Below are 17,664 nucleotides of genomic sequence, written 5' to 3' on the forward strand. Positions count from 1 at the left end.
TGGGAATACCAGACCACCTTATCTGCCTCCTGAGAAATCTGTATGCAGGTCAAGAAGCAACAGTTAGAACCGGACATGGAATAACAGACTGGTTCCAAATTGGGAAAGGAGTATGTCAAGGCTGTATATTGTCACCTTGCTTATTTAACTTACATGCAGAGTACCTCATGTGAAATGCCAGGCTTCATGAAGCACAAGCTGATATCAAGATTGCCAGGAGAAATAACAATAACCTCAGATATGCAGATGACACCACCCTTATTGCAAAAAGTGAAGAAGAACTAAAGAGCCTCTTGATGAAAGTGAAAGAAGAGAGTGAAAAAGTTGGCTTAAAACTCAACATTCAAAAAACAAAGATCATGGCATCTGGTCCCATCACTTCATGGCAAATAGATGAGAAAACAATGGAAACAGTGACAGACTTTTTTAGGCTCCAAAATCACTGCCGATAGTGACTGCAACCATGAAATTAAAAGACGCTTGCTTCTTGGAAGAAAAGCTATGACTAAAAGCTAGAGAGCATATTAAAAAGCAGAGACATTACTTTGCCAACAAAGGTCCGCCTAGTCAAAGCCATGGTTTTTCCAGTAGTCATATATGGATGTGAGAATTGGACCATATAGAAAGCTGAGCACCGAAGAATTGAGCACCGAAGAATTGATGCTTTTGAACTGTGGTGTTGGAGAAGACTCTGAGAGTCCCTTGGACTGCAAGGAGATCCAACCAGTCCATCCTAAAGGAAATCAGTCCTGAATATTCATTAGAAGGACTGATGCTGAAGCTGAAACTCCAACACTTTGGCCACCTGATGAGAACTGACTCCTTGGAAAAGACCCTGATGCTGGGAAAGATTGAAGGCAGGAGGAGAAAGGGACAACAGAGGATGAGATGGTTGGATGGCAAAACTGACTTGATGGACATGAATTTGAACAAGCTCCAGGAGTTGGTGATGAACAGGGAAGCCTGGTGTGCTGCAGTCCATGGGGTCGCAAAAAGTTGGACGTGATTGAGCGACTGAACTGAACTGATAACTGGGTCTGTATTGTCATTTAGTGGGCTGGGCCAAGGATGCTAAATACCCTGAAGTTCTTGGGATGGCCTGAATGTGAGAGAATTACCTGCCCCAAATACCGAGACGCCCACACTGAGAAACATCAGTCCCTGCACCACTTTCACCTGGGCTTTAAGGGCTCTAAATTTTCCCTGATGGCTATTTCCACTGACTGTCTGATTTGGAGTTTTCAAATAGAAATTTCTTAAGAAACCATGAGAAAACAGATGGGAAGTGATCAAAGAAAGCAACAAAGCGTAAAAAACAGATGAGCTTCAACAGATTTTTGAGTCTAAGAAAGATCAAGTGTATTCAGTCTCAGAGTTCTTGTTTTTTTAAGCTCCCAGTTTTCCTGATTGAAACAATTTACTAGGTGCAAAGGCCTCGTTTCTCTCCTTGTTCTAAGGACACCACAGCAAGTCATCGTTCAGGCTGGCCCAGGCGCTGTCCTAGGCGAGCTTTCCAGAGCCCAAGTCCTGAACCTCTCTCTGTGCTGACACGAAGCACCGCGGGCTTGAATTCACTTCAGCCTCAAGCTTCCCTGGCCTTCTGGGCTCTTCCCAATTTTCAGTTTTTCACTCTAACCCCAAGTATCAGGTTTGTCTGAGAGCAAGGTGTGGTCTTCTGATTTACCTTTTAGGGTAAGGATAAGGCACTGCTAGCCGCTATAATAGAGTACTCATAAACTCACAGGGTTTAACACAATAAAAGTTTGTTATTCACTCATTCAAACTATGAAACAAGTATTCCTTATGGTAGCAGCTCTCCTCCAAGTGGTGATTTTGGAACCTATGCTCCTTCCTTCTCGAGCGTCCCCCATCTTCGATGTGTGGTTTCTCAGGTTGCTGTGTTTCTCTGCATCAAGCCTGCAGAAGAAGAGAGAGCACAGAGGATTGCCTGTGGGTGGTGTTCAAGGGCCAGACCTGGAATTGCCCCACTTCACTTCTGCTTGCATTCTGTTGGCAGGAACCCAGACACACGGCCTTGCCTAGCTGCACGAGAGACTGGAAAATGTAGTCCAGCTGTATTCCTATGTACTAGGAAGACAAAGACTTTGGTTTGTTAATCAGCCAGTAGTGTCTGCCCATATCCCCCCATGTATGAGCTTTTAGAAATCCTGTTGTCATTTTTCTCTATCATTTCTGGTTGATACACAGCAATTTACTGGTTAAGAATAAACGGCTTGTTCTTTAAAAAGTAAAACATGGGCTCACCATCAATTCAGTCGGCCGGTCATGTCCGATTCTTTGTGACCCCATGGGCTGTAGCACACAAGGCCTCCTTGTCCATCACCAACTCCCAGAGCTTTGCTCAAACTCATGTCCATCCAATTGGTGATGCCATCCAACCATCTCATCCTCTGTCGTCCCCTTCTCCTCCTGCCTTCAATTTTTCCCAGCATCAGGGTCTTTTCCAATGAGTCAGCTCTTCACATCAGGTGGCCAAAGTATTGGAGTTTCAGCTTCAGCATCAGTCCTTCCAAAGAACACCCAGGACTGATCTCCTTTGGGATGGACTGGTTGGATCTCCTTGGAGTCCAAGGGACTCTCAAGAGTCTTCTCCAACACCACAGTTCAGAAGCATCAATTCTTTGGTGCTCAGCTTTCTTCATAGTCCAACTCTCACATCCATACACAGGTGCTGGAAAAACATACCTCTTACTATGTGGACTTTTATTGGCAAAGTAATGTCTCTGCTTTTTAATATGCTGTCTAGGTTAGTCATAGCTTTTCTTCCAAGGAGTAAGCATCTTTTAATTTAATGGCTGCAGTCACCACTTGCAGTGATTTTGGAGCCCCAAAAAAGAAAGTCTGTCACTGTTTCCACTGTTTCCCCATCTGTTTGCCATTAAGTGATGGGACCAGATGCCATGATCTTTGTCTTTTGAATGTTGAGTTTTAAGCCAACTTTTTCACTCTCTTCTTTCACTTTCATCAAGAGGCTCTTTAGTTCTTCTTCACTTTCTGCCATAAGCGTGGTGTCATCTGCATATCTGAGGTTATCGTTATTTCTCCTGGCAATCTTGATACCAGCTTGTGATTCATGCAGCCCGTCATTTTTTTTGATGTACTCTGAGTATAAGTTAAATAAGCAAGGTGACAATATACAGCCTTGATGGACTCCTTTCCTGATTTGGAACCAGTCTGTTATTTCACGTCCGGTTCTAACTGTTGCTTCTTAACCTGCATACACATTCCCAGGAGGCAGGTAAGGTGGTCTGGTATTCCCATCTCTTGAAGAATTTTCCAATTTTCTATGTTGTGATCCATACAGTCAAAGGATTTGGCATAGTCAATGAAGCAGATGTTTTTCTGGAACTCTCTTGCTTTTTCTATGATCCAACAGATGTTGGCAATTTGATCTCTGGTTCCTCTGTCTTTTTTAAATCCAGCTTCAACATCTGGAAGTTCATGCTTGGAGAATTTTGAGCATTTCTTTGGTTAGCATGTGAGATGAGTGCAATTGTGTGGTAGTTTGAACATTCTTTGGCATCGCCTTTCTTTAGGATTGGAATGACAACTGACCTTTTCCAGTCCTGTGGCCACTGCTGAGTTTTCCAAATTTGCTGACATATTGAATGCAGCACTTTCACAGCATCATCTTTTAGGATTTGAAATAGCTCAACTGGAATTCCATCACCTTCACTAGCTTTGTTCATAGTGATGCTTCCTAAGGCCCACTTGACTTTAGACTCCAGGATTTCTGGCTCTGTGGATTACCATAGGACTGGCAATTCCACTCTTAGGACACCCATGTACCAATAGTGTCTTGCAGGAAGGGGGACCCTTTCCAGGGCCCCAGAGTGGGCTATTGTCTAACAATCGGAAATGCATTGTCCGAGGAGACACATGTGCTGACATAGGAAGAGATTTTATTGGGAAGGGGTACCTGGTGGAGCGCAGTAGGGTAAGAGAACCCAGGAGGACTGCTCTGCCACATGGCTCACAGTCTCGGGTTTTATGGTGATGAGATTAGTTTCTAGGCTTTTCTGGTAGCTCAGCTGGCAAAGAATGTGCCTGAAATGCAGGAGACCCCAGTTCAATTGCTGGGTTGGGAAGATCTGCTGGAGAAGGGATAGGCTACCCACTCCAGTATTCTTGGGCTTCCCTGGTGGCTCAGCTGGTAAAGAATCTGCCTGCAATGCAGGAGACCTAGGTTCGATCCCTGGGTTGGGAAGATCCCCTGGAAGAGGGAATGGCAACCCACTCCAGTAGTCTGGCCTGGAGAACTCCAGTCCATGGGGTCACAAAAAGTCTGACACGATTGAATGACTTTCACCTTTCATTTTGTCCCTGACCAATCATTCTGACTCAGAGTTTTTCCTGGTGGTGCATGCATTGTTCAGCCAAGATGGATGCCAGCAAGAAGGATTCTGGGAGGTGGTCGGACAGGTGGTGTCTCCTTTTGACCTTTCTGGAACTCTGCCAGTTGGTGGAGGCTTATTAGTTCCATGTTTCTTACTAGGACCTCCTGTCGTAAAACAACTCACGCGCATGGTTACCATGGTGCCTGGCCAGGGTGGTGGTTTCGGCCAGTGTGCTTCCCCTAACAGCTCCCTCCTGAGAGACTGCATACTCAAGATTACTTCTTGGGAACTGGGACAGAGGTCTCTTTCTTCTGTAACATCTTCCTGCTGTTCCTAGGTGTAGTCCTGCCTAGTAGAAGTCTCTCTCTACCTGATCTAAGTTGAGGTATTTTTTAACTGAAAGAATAGGCTTCCATACTGGTAGTAACAGCGATTTAGCCTGAAACTGTTGGACCCCATCAGAGATGAAACAGACAGGGGTCATAAGGAAACCTAACAGGATACTCATCACTGGTCCCCAGAAAATGAAGGCAAAATTTGAGGTGAGGACTGCAGGGTGTAGTGAGGCAACAGGCTGGTGCTCCAGAAATCTGTGCTCAGCCTTCATCTCCCACCTGGGTGGGGGCCCCAGTTCCAGAGAAGAACTCAAAGATATTGTTATGGGTCTTCTTTGAGTAGGAACCAGGATCTTGCCCCTGGGCTGAACCACCATTTGATTGTTTCTCCTCTGTTTTTGTATCCCCTCCCTTCTCTGATCAGCAACTGTTTGGATCTGTTCTTTGAAACTCAGGGAGGGTTAAGGAGGCTGTGTAAAGTCTATATCCTACAAGCAAGAAAGAGGGAAAGCAGAAAAGTTCTGTACTCCAGATCCCCACGGAGTCCTGCTCAGTTTTAATTCAGGGAACTGGGTAACTATGACTCTGATAACTTCCTGTCAAAGTGGGGCATAGGACTGACTCAGTTTGGAGAATAGACCCTGAATTGGAAGTATTTCTGAGTTCCAAGTCCTAGATCTGAGCCTTGTATGATTAAAATCTCAATCCCTTGGTCTGCCATTTAGGTGTAACAGACACAATTAGAAGTAGCTGAAGGAGTGACAACTGGAATTATAATAGGCAAAATAAATCTCATTTCTTTTCAGAATAATAGGCCTGAAATCCAGTCTGGACCTGGCTCTTTGGGGAGACTTGTAGCCAGGTAGCCAGTTGCCTGGTTTTATAAAAAGTAAGGTTGTAGTTACTAGCTGCCAGCAGACGTTGTTTTGAGACTCACAAAACTCAAGTTTTTAGCGATATAAGGACTAGTCTGAAATTACATCCGTAGTGTCTCCTAGTTATTTCCTTGGATGTCTGAACCATAGCTACTCTATTTTGACTTTTAATTGTGATATTCTCCTTAATAGCCAAAGCAGATGTCACCATTAATGATGTCGTTTCTCTGTGTATGAGAAGATGCAAGAATTGGGACTCATAAAATCTTCTGAAAAGATCTCTCTCTGAAGGCCTGTTCTGCCAGTTTTTCCCAGAGCACAGAGTGCCTCCTTCCTGATTTCCACCCTGAACTCCTTTCAGAGGTGTTGGAGGTCAGTAGCTGTGGTGGCCATGATTTAATCTTTGAGTAATTAGATGGCAAGTGCCAGTTTCCAGTTGGCAGGGCCCCTTCTTGGTCATAAACTCAACCATGATTTGGTGCGGGGGAGGTGGCACTTCATGACCATTTCATCCCACAGAGCTGAGAATGTCCATTCTCAGGTCTGGCAAAGATTTTGTTGACAGGCCACTCAATGTGCTGTTACTGGACTAGGCCATAAAACAGTATCCAAAATTCTCTGGACCACCTGTCTTACTAGCCTCTTGGTCTAGGAAAATATTCCCTCCTGTGGCTTCTTCCCATATCCAGAGTTACAATCTGGATCTGTTACAATCTGTTACAATCTGGATTGTAACAACACTGTTACAATCATCGATCTCATGTGGAACTATATATTATTTTTCAGAGGCCTACCACACATTTGGCAGTGTAACAAACAGCAATTTTGTAAAACAGGTAAAATAAAAATAACATAGCCAGCATTATTAGTAACGTCACAAGTAAGACCTACGCTAACAGCTCCCATTAGATGTAGCGCAGTATATCCCAGGTTGCCTGACTTAGTCTATTCTGTATGAATCCTTATCTTCCAGGGAAATTATATATTGGTACTGTCTATAAGGCACATAGTCCAGTTTCCTACTGTTGGTAGACTATTATCCTTAGTATGATTTAATTGTTTCCAACATAGAGGAGACTTTAAACCTAAATTATTATAGCCTGGTATTATCTATATAAATCCATCCCATTATTGTGGGAGGTTTTTTTCTTTGCTGAAACTTTGCTTGTTCCTCTGATTGAGCTTGAGTAACAGAAAAGTGAAAGGGTTAGTAGCTCAGTAGAGTCCGACTCTTTGCAGCCCCATGGACTGTAGCCCGCCAGGCTCCTCTGTCCATGGGATTCTCCAGGCAAGAATACTGGAGTGGGCTGCCATTCCCTTCTCCAAGAGATCCTCCCAACCCAGGGATCAAACCTGGGTCTCCTGCATTGCGGGCAGATTCTTTTACCACTGAGCCATCAGGGAAGCCCTGTGTAATAGAAGATAACTCAAATTTATGGGCAGAGTCAGAGCAGGCATTATTAATTGGCCAGGAGAGGGGATCCACTCTAGTAATATCAACGTGTGCTAAATCATGTCAGTCGTGTCCAACTCTTTGCGACTCTATGGACTGTAGACTGCCAGGCTCCTCTGTCCATGGGATTCTCCAGGCAAGAATACTGGAGTGTGTTGCCATTGCCTCTTCCAGGGGATCTTCCTCACCTAGAGATCAAACCAGGGTCTCTTAAGTCTCCTGCATTGGCAGGTCGGTTCTTTACCGGGGAAGCCCTGTAATATCAATAGTGACCTGAATATGACTATAATTTTTCTTTTTAAGTTAATTTTCTCAGTGCCAACCAATCAGAACCTTGGAGTAGAGAAATTCACCAAGGTAACCCAGAGCTAGACGCAGGTAATTGACCAAACCCAACAATTGGGTTGATTTCTAAAACCAGCATAGGATCATGCCTATGATAGAAAAGCATTTGATTTATATGTAAAGGTCCAAGAAGTCAAGAAAACATTATAAATGATCACACGAATCAGGTCCAGCATCTGGGGCAAGCTGTCTACTTCTGATGTCATCTTCTTGGCCTAGATATGCAGTTTCCTCTGTTTGAATGTCGTTTTAAGGTGAGTTCAGGTTAGGAGTCCTCTGTATAAACTCGTCCAGTGTAGGGGCCTTTGGAAGTGGGAATTAATCTAACAGTCAATTTCCCTTCAATTTTACCGAGCATGAGCTAGTTAAGAGTACCTGATAAAAAGGTCCTTCCATCCAGGTTGGAGACAGTCCCTTAAATTATGTCTTCTTCTAGTCCTGGTTGCAGGTCATGAGGCACCTGATCTTCATCCAAAGATAGATTACTGAGATAAGCTTCAGAAACAAACTTAGGGTGTTCTTTAAGAATTCAATTAAATTTTACATTAATATGGCATAACAGCAAAGAACTATCCAGGAAATGAGTCTTAGTATATACAGACCTCTATTAACAAACTGGGATTTAATATTTATTGAAACATCTTTTTCTCTCTAAAATTACCCTCATTTTTACCAAATATAACCAAATTAAAGGTTAGTTTGTTTACAAAATAGTTCTGCTCTTAATAAATTTTGCCTGATGATTTGTATAACCATAATTGATGATAGACTTATTGCTTTGCTGAAACTTTTATAAAGTCTCAGACTGAACTTTTAAAATAAAACCTTTTAGGGCTGGGAAAGTCATGCTTTATCACAGATTTTGCTTAACAAATCTAGGTGAATTCTTCTCTTTTTAAGGTCTCAAAAATTACCTTTTCAAGGTCACAAAAATTCTGTACCTATTAGTGAGATAACCTTCCTAACTTAACTGATAAAGTTACTGGAAACCTAAGAGTTTCCAATCTCTGGAGGAGTCAGATAGAGGGGAAATATAATTGTTTCAATTTGTTTATAACATATAATTTTACCAAATTACCATCATAATTAGTCTGAGGGGAATGTTTTCCCTACTCCCAGAAAACACAGATTCAAACCTATAATTTTTTCAGATCAGTTCAGTTCAGTCACTCAGTCATGTCTGACTCTTTGCAACCCAATGGACTGCAGCACAGCAGGCTTCCCTGTCCATCACCAACTCCGAGAGCCTACTCAAACTCCTGTCCATCAAGTCAGTGGTGCCATCCAACCCACTGTCGTCCCTTTCTCCTCCCACCTTCCATCTTTCCAAGCATCAGGGTCTTTTCCAAGGAGTCAGTTCATCAGGTGGCCGAAGTACTGGAGTTTCAGCTTCAGCATCAGTCCTTCCCATAAATATTCAGGACTGATTTCCTTTAGGATTGACTGGTTTGATCTCCTTACAGTCCAAGGGACTCTCAAGAGTCTTCTCCAACAGCACAGTTCCAAAGCATCAATTCTTCAATGCTCTGCTTTCTTTATGGTCCAACTCTCACATCCATACATGACTACTGGAAAAATAGTTCTGACTAGACGGACCTTTGTTGGCAAAGTAATGTCTCTGCTTTTTAATATGCTGTCTAGGTTGGTCATAGCTTTTCTTCCAAGGAGCAAGCATCTTTTGATTTCATGGCAAACCACCATAAAAGTTACAAGCATATTCATTGGTTCATTCATCCTTTTGTTAACCTTTGTGAAGTCATCAGTTTTCCCATTAGAATACCAGGACATATCAGAATATTAGGAACTCCATATAATTTCTAGGATATCTATATTAGTAATGTTTACCACACAGTGTAACCTGAGAGGATTTATTACTCATTTGATAATATTTCCCATGTAATTGAATTCGGTCAGATTTAGCCGGTGCTGGTGGGTGTATCATAAGTGGTGATATGTCACAATGGGCCTAAATACTGAGGCTTAAGGTCTAGTGAAAGTCAGCTCTGCCATCTTGGACATAGTTGACTCTAACCAGTTTTCCTATGGCTGTGTTATTCCTAATAAAATCCATTTACCCAACTAATTGTAAACCAATTTTAGAAAATCCTAATCATGCATAACTCTTTTCAGTATTTTTTTTTTCATATCTTCTTCTACTGAAAACACATCTTAGTTTCCCTATTTTCCACAGTGAGGTACATTTCTTGTTGACATATTTGTGACAGAATACAGTCTTATTTGACCTCTAGTAAACCTAGGTACAACAGAAGTATTATACTTATTGATGGTTCTAGAGACATATCTGTTACCAGGTATTAATTTAATATTGAATATTTCCCACTTCACATGAACCTGGAATTAATTTAGCTTAGTTTAGAATTTATAAGTTCTTGGAATGGAATGTGAAAGTCGCTCAGTCATGTCCAGCTCTTTGCAACCCCAATGGACTATACACTCCATGGAATTCTCCAGGTCAGAATACTGGAGTGGGTAGTCATTCTCTTCTCCAGGGTATCTTCCCAACCCAGGGATTGAACCCAGGTCTCCCAGGTGGATTCTTTACCAGCTGAGCCACCAGGAAAGCCCTTGTAAGTGCTTACTTTTCTTTAAACCAGTTAAATAGCTCTCATTCATAAATTAATCTCAAAAATATTATCCAGAGACAAAGATATACCAGGACATACACATATTCAGACAGACACAAAGTGAGATCTAGCTTCATTTTCTAAACTTAGACATGAATTAGATATTACACTATAAAATTTACTAGTTTATTTATAACAGTTGGAACAAATAAAAAATTTAAAGACTTCTTCCTGTTTTTCCTCAGTCTCGGGAGTTATAGATGGTCTAGATAAGTGTTCCTGAGAGCCCTGGTCTCAAGGCACAGGGAAAGAAAATCAAGTTCTTGGAAAATGGCGGCACGTCTAAAACAAATGATGACCACACAGAGCAAAATGGCCGTCAAAAATCACAGCACAGAACACAGAGTATAAGACACACAGATAAACCTGGCAGTCCTCATCAGACACTCCCTTAAATACAAGATTACAGTCTCTCCGAAAACCTCCTATAGGATACAGAACTTTGGATCCAAGTACTAACAGAGAAAATGAAAATATCTCAGGTCTTCAAAGATTTCAAAGGGAGGAAAGGAAGCCATGTTGAAAGAAGACGAGAGAAGGCAGGAGAGGGGGGCAAAAGGGGTGGCCTTACAGACCTCTCTCGCCACCTCAGATACCCAGGCGTTACGGGACTTTACCCTGGGCCTCCAGAGAAGGGACGACTGGAACTCGGCCCTACCAGAAACCAGACCAGACCAGACCAGAACCAGAATTCAAACTAGAAACCAGACCAGAACAGAACCAGAATTCAAGTTCTCTGCCAAGCAAAGGGGATCAGCCTCCAATCCTCATCTCAGGCTGAGGCCCATTCCTGCATCCAGGACCAGAGGACTAGAAAAAAGGGGAAGGATAGGAAGGGTTAAGGAGAGGAAAGAGAGAGGGGAGGGGAGAGAGGTCAATCAATTCTCTTGTTCCTTACCGGGTCGGGGCGCTCTGGCCAGTTGTCCATGTCAGGAGGAGACCAGGGACAAAAGGGTCCCAGTTGCGGCCACCGGGTCTGGTCCATCGGTGGGCAAGCTGGTCCTTGAGTTCCCCGAGTGATCAGCATGTCAGTCTCAGCAAAGAAGAGTCCCTGGTGGAGTCGCCATTTGTTGCAGGAAGGGGGACCCCTTCCAGGGCCTGAAAAGTGGGCTCTTGTCTAACATTCAGAAATGAATTGTCGGAGGAGACACATGTTGACAAAGCAAGAGACTTCATTGGAAAGGGGCACCCGGGTGGAGAGCAGGAGGGTAAGGGAACCCAGGAGAGCTGCTCTGCCGCGTGGCTCGCAGTCTCGGGTTTTATGGTGATGGGGTTAGTTTCCGGCTTGCCCTTGGCCAATCATTCTGACTCAGAGTCCTTCCTGGTGGTGCAGGCATTGTTCAGCCAAGATGGATGCCAGAGAGAGGGATTCTGGGAGGTGGTCCAACTCGTGGTGTCTGTTTTTGACCTTTCTGGAACTCTTCCTGTTGGTGGTGGCTTATTAGTTCCGTGTTCCTTACCAGGACCTCCTGTCATAAAACATGCAAATGGTTACTACGGTGCCTGGTCAGGGTGGGCGGTTTCAGTCAGCGTGCTTCCCCTAACAGTTGTACTGTCTGCAACAGGCAGAAAGTAGAAACAACCCAAATGTCCATCAATGAAATAAATGGATAAATAAATCGTGGTGTATACATACAATGGAGAATTATTCAGCCCTAATGAGAAATGAAGTACAGATACGTGTTATAATGTGCTTGAACTTCAAAAATATTATGCTAAGTATAGAAACCAGGCATGAAAGGTCACATATTACATAATTCTGTTTTTACAAAATATCCAGACAGGAAAACCCACGGAGATGGAAAGCAGGTTGGTGGTTGCCAGGGAGTAGAGGGGAAGGGGAGTAGAGGGTGACTGCTTGTGTATGGGGTCTCCTTTGGGATGAAAGCATTTTGCAAGTAGATAGATATGGAGGTTTACAACACTCAGAATGTACTAAATGCCTCTGAATTGTTGACTTTAAAATGGTTAATTTTCATCCCATATTTTGGGGCTGCTCTTCTGAGATGGCCTACCTTCTGTTTGTGGAGTATGTTTCTCCCAAGGCTGTTCTCACTTTCTCAGACGACTCTATGCCCTGGGGCTGCTCTTGCCTTTTGAGACAGACCACATGCTGTCTCTGAAATGTGCATCTCTCTAAATAAACTCACTTTCACTTAAATAAAATAAAAAAGTTAATTTTATGTTATGCGAATTTTATCTCATTAAAAACTTTATAAAGATTCCTGAAAAAAAAAAAAGAATAATTGGATGGTTTTTTAAAATTTTTGTTTTTAGTGAAGTCTAGCTTTTACTTATTATTCTTTGTTAATTTTTCTGGTCTGTATCACATATGAGGGTGCATATCATCTTGGCCTTGTCCGGCAGCTTACTTCATCCTGTGCTCCCTTTGAAGACATTGGGAATTAACTGGTTTATTATTCCTTAACTCCTTGGACTCTCGCTTTGGGTTTAGGAAATGCATTTCTAGCACATAGAGTGATGCTCTGTCAGCCTTCATGTGCTAAACAATGACGACGGACATACCCTGGACCTGGTTATTTTTACTTAGCTACAAGTCTAACTTCCATCCACTTCTGGAGGCTTCTGAACTTTCTTCCCACCATGCCTGCCCACTCCTGCCCTCTGTGTGGTGTCTAGGAGGTTGGGAGCTAGGCATTTTCAAGTCTTCCTAGGAACCAGCTCCAGGCTTTTCTACACACAGGGGTCAAATATTCACTACAATTAAAAAAATAGTTTTTAAAAATTAATCATATTCTGCTCATGCTTCAAATAAAATAGCACTTACTATGTTGTTTTATACTTCTTTTAATATAGAACTTTTATTCCTCTAGACTGTAAGCCCATTGAGGGTAAGAATCATGCCTTAATTGCCCCTATATCCTAGCACTTAATACGGTGCTTGATAAAATTTATTGCTCAATAAATATGAATGAAGTGAATGAACAAAATGTAATAACATACAGACAAGAAAAAGGTTGTTTTCTCATCAGAATGAAAATCTTGATTGAAGCCATTCTCTTGTAGAGAGAGCAGCTTTTATCTGAAATTAATGAATTGTTCATTTCTGGACATCAGCACAAAAGAACAATTAACCAGGGCTGGCACGAATTATAAGCAGGCAGGCTCAAGAAAAGAAACAGGCTGTGTTATTAACGGGAACCTAAAACCCAGAAACAGCGGAAGGGGGCAGACCAGGAGTGGCCAGAACACTGGGGGTGGTGGGCAGGCTCTGCCACAGGCGGTGGGGGAAATCCAGACAGGCAGTGAACTCAGCGTGCTAACGGGCGGAGGCGGCAGCTTTAGGGAGGCTTATGAGGGGAAAAAGGACCCCAGAGTGTTGGACCTGGGTACGAGGAGGGGTGCTCTGAGCAGGGGCCATGGGAGAGCCAAATGGGTAGGTGGTCAGCATCAAGGGGGTCTGGCAACCATCCAGTCTGTGAGCAAGATTTCGGGAAAGAATAGTGAAATTCAGTGTCCTGGGGAGATAGACTGGAGCCAGGCTGGGTCTTGGTTTTGCAGGACCTGGGTTCTTGCCAAGTTTTCCAAATAGAAAACTGAAGGGGCCCAGACAGGGGTGTTTGGTGAGAACCTGGATACCAGAAAGGGCGGAACTAGAGCGGGCTGGGTGACTTACACCTGGGCTCCTTAGCCTCACTCCACGGCCGAGGCCAGGGTGGGTCTCCGAGGCTGCGGCAGAAATGAGAATGCAGATGGGACTCAAGTGCTGGAGTTCAAGGTCTAGGGGCTCTTGCAGGACACACTGGAGAATGAGGAAGGAAGGCCTTCAGAGAGCAAAGAGCCTTTAAAGTCAGACTTTTGAAAAGCAGACTTACATGGTTGCCAAGCTGGATTCAATGATCAGGCTGGGTACCTATAAATTATTCCACTGGATTTAATGTGTATACATTTTAAAGATTTTTCTCTCCCCATAGCAAAGTAGATTTACAATCTGAATGGCTGAGCTTATTAATTTTAATAACCTTCTCTAGAATAGAAGTATATGAGAAGACGAGAAGTAATGGCCTATGTCCTGAGGTCCAAGAAGGGGGGCGACCCCTCCCCAACACTCACAGCTATGCAGGCTACAGGGGGTCTTCTGGTGACCCCAGGGTAGGTTGCTTATGCCTCCACTCCCCACCTATCCCACTGACATGCCTGCTTCCCTGAGGACTCCAAACAGAGCTGTCTGTTCTCCTCTTCAGTGGTTGGGTTGTTCAACTCTTTCTAGACATGTTTCCCCAGCTCTTGGTAAAGCACCCCAGGCCAGTACCTGGGGGATCCTTAGTAAATTCTGAATGGAGTGCTGGCTTGGCCAAGGGCTGGCTGCCTTCTTTCCTGTTTGATTTGAGTGTGGTTCTTCAGTCTTCTAAGCAATTTAATGAGTGATCCAGTGCTTTTGCAATAAATTCCCTTTTCAGATTACATCAGTGTAAGTGAGTCCTGATATTTACAGTCAAGAACCCTAGCAGATATAGAAATCAGAGCCTTAAAGAGGTGGCAGGAAACAGACTTTTGGAGAAATGGAGTGCTGGGATTTGTAACCTGCCTGGATGGAGCTGAAGGCAGTGAACTCCAGCCAGGATCTCTAGCAGCCTGTGGCTCCTGAAGTCACCACCTGCAGACAAGGTGTGGGGCTCCGGAGCAGATGCTGCCCCGCCCTCCAGCTTTCAGCGCAGCCATGTATGGGGCGGTCACATTTAAGCGTGTGCCAGTGTCTCTTTGCTTTTCTGCCTCCAAGCTTTCTCCAAAGGCATTGGAGAACACTCAGCCCATAATCAGTCCCGCCAGCTCCCAAATGTGAGAAAAATGAACATTCCTGAGGGCAAACCTCAACCAAAAGGGGATGAGAGCCAGTGGGTGAGTGATTCCTTTCCTTTCCTTCAGGGAACAACTCAAACGTCCCTCACACGAGCTTCAGAAGGCCCCAGTGGGCATGAGCCCATCACATTCAGCAGCTCCATCCCCCACCCCCTTTGATTTTTCTCCCTCCTCTCTCTCATTCTCCTTGCTTCCTGATGGGAACCCCAGATAAATGACCTGCATCCAAATCTGAGGCTCAAACTCACTTTCAGGAGAGCCCAAACTAAGACAGGGAGCAGGGTGAAAAGAGGAATTAAAGGGTGGGAGGTGGAAGGGCAGGGAGACAGGTGGCCGTGGGCTTGCTTTTGCCATACTGGGAAGCTCAAGGAGAAAACGGAACACCCAGATTCATAAATTCCAGCCCAAGGCATTTATAGAAACCCAGGGACTTTCCAGGACCTTACTAAATGGCTTTCTTCTAGCTCAGTTGCAGGACTGAAATAGTCAAAATCAATTATAAGCTTTAATCCTGTAGGTGGTCAAATGACAAATTTGTTTTTTAAAAAAATCACAGGCTCTCTGCATTTCTAATGTGAAAAATAGGGTATTGACTAGCAAAGAATGGGACCCCTAAAGTGAGGCTATGTGGGAAGTTTGGGAGGACTCAAATTGCCCTGAAGCTCTCACCTGCATTGAGTCTTTCTGGCTAGAGAAAGCAACGCCTCCCTCTGCCTGGTGCAGCTACTTTGGCCTTGTTTGGAAATCCTGCACAGACCCACTTCAGGCCTTACCTGGCAAGGGGGGGAGTCACGACCCTGACAGTCTCCAGACAGAACAACGTGGTTGGCGGCAGACCCCAGCATACTGGGGGAGGGGGAGTGGGTATGGTTAACTACATGCTCAAGCTCTGGAGGAGAAAATGTACACGCCAAAAGTATGACGCAACATTGTTAATTTGAATCAACAAAAATCTGAGGAATTCATATGAGAATGAACTATGAGAGAATACAACCAAAAAAAGGATACAATATTAGATTATCTGGATCTGGAGATTCTCAACTGACTGTCCTAACCTAAGTCACCAATTCTACGTTCCCATCCTGTGTTTGGTTGACTGAATCATGGATTCCACATTGGTTCCCACTAAACAGAACTGAGAAGTCGGAAATTCCTGACATAAGGAAGGAATGTAGGGAACTGGGGGCACAGAAATGTGGGAAAAGATTCATGTGAGACCTGCCCACTTATCCTGAAAGGACCCGGAAGACATTTCTTTCCCCAACTGTGTTGAGAAATATCTATTTACCAGCATGTCTAGTAGGTCACGTCCTGTTGCCCTGGAATTATGGTCAAGGCCAAAGTTTAGGATAGAAGATGCCAAGTAGCGTACCTTCTAAACACAGAGTCACCACCCTACCTCTCTGTACGAAGTGCCAGCGTACCATCACCACCAACCCCCTCGCTGACCCACAATATGCAGTGGGTCCTGAGAGACACAGGCCAGCCTGTCGGGGATAGCAGCCTGTTCCCTGCTTTCACAGCTAACGCGTGGGGAAAGGAGAGAGAGTGCTCTAAGAGATTCCCGGGTAAAGAGGAAGCCGAGAAGACTGCAGTGTCACGGCCTGGTTGGATGTCTGCTTTGCTGCCCTGAGGAAGGGAAAGGAGACCTGGGAAAATGGTGGAGCTGGGTCCACGTGTGGGGTGGAGGAGGGCAGTAAACTTGTACTCCTCTCATTTGGCATGGTAAAGTTTCCCAGCAGTTGGGCTGTCATAGCAGCAGGGAATCCATCTTGAGTCGTCTTGTTGGTGACTCCACACGAGGACAGACTGTCCACCAAAGTCATTCTGGCCACTGGAGAGTTGAGTACATTTGGGGAGGACTGAGGGATGATGAGGAAGTCAGCCAAGCCAGAGTCAACCTCCTCGGTCAGTCAGGAGAACGTAAGGGCTGGTCTCCACGAAGACCCCCAAGAGCTCACAATACAGCCTGGCATTTCGAGCCTGTCCCACAGGGGCTCAGTGACATGCCGAGAAGCAGCGACACCGACAGAAGGGAAACTGCAGCCTCTCCCTGCGACAATGGGAGATGTGGGCACTTTTCCTTCTGCTCCTCTCTGCCTGATTGCATAACTGCCCAAACTCGAAAACTGCAAACAGATGCCTGATTTGAGCTAAAGTGGAAAATTATGACCCTCACCTCTTCCCTACTCCTAAATCAGTTCATAGACAGGGAATGTCAAGTTCACTTGAGGAAAGATTCTGTGACGACACCGTGATGGTGTGTTGAGAATCTTCTAGCCTCCCCTGAAGGGATCTGTGGTCACTCACTGGAGTGATTCTGTATTGATCAGGGTAGCTGCATTACCCAGATCTTTCAAGGTTTAGCAGGCACTGGCTCTAGTATAACATTCATTCTTTGGGACCTAGAATACCACTTTATCCATTGGTCAATGTGAGGCTTTTGGGGTCAGGTGATAAATAGATTTTTATTTGAGTCTCTTTCATGGTAGACCCAATGGGACATTTGGCCCATCTCATGGTTTTTTCTCAGTTCCTGGCTAAACAGCTGGAGTAAATAACTTGAGCAACTGGCAGAATCCCTGCCCCGTCTCTTGATCCATGGAATGAAGACTATTGTCACAGGAAGGGCCAAGTAGGAGTCTCTGGAGCCCTCCCACAGCCATGGTGGCCACAGAGATTAATGGAGTCATCAGCAGCTTCCAGCTTTGAACGGAGCCAAGAGCAAGAGATGCTTCTGTTGAGGGTACAAGTCACAATGCAAGCAGCTATGCCCGGTGCCTCTCATGACCCAGCAGATGCATGGTGATCAACATTTGTGATAGACCAAGA

The 17,664-nt window shown here is 44.4% G+C and overlaps 1 long non-coding RNA gene across 1 annotated transcript; it reads right to left on the reverse strand.

Annotated features, from left to right (window-relative positions):
• Positions 1-1,746: 1,746 nt before the first annotated feature.
• Positions 1,747-11,430, reverse strand: LOC139176300 (uncharacterized). Its single transcript, XR_011560697.1, has 2 exons — positions 10,910-11,430; positions 1,747-1,917 (listed from the first exon to the last, which is right to left on the reverse strand). It is a non-coding gene; the product is annotated as an uncharacterized lncRNA (long non-coding RNA).
• Between the last annotated feature and the right edge of the window lie 6,234 nt (positions 11,431-17,664).

Source organism: Bos indicus, chromosome 16 (assembly GCF_029378745.1).
Source record: "Bos indicus isolate NIAB-ARS_2022 breed Sahiwal x Tharparkar chromosome 16, NIAB-ARS_B.indTharparkar_mat_pri_1.0, whole genome shotgun sequence".
Classification (NCBI taxonomy): domain Eukaryota; kingdom Metazoa; phylum Chordata; class Mammalia; order Artiodactyla; family Bovidae; genus Bos; species Bos indicus.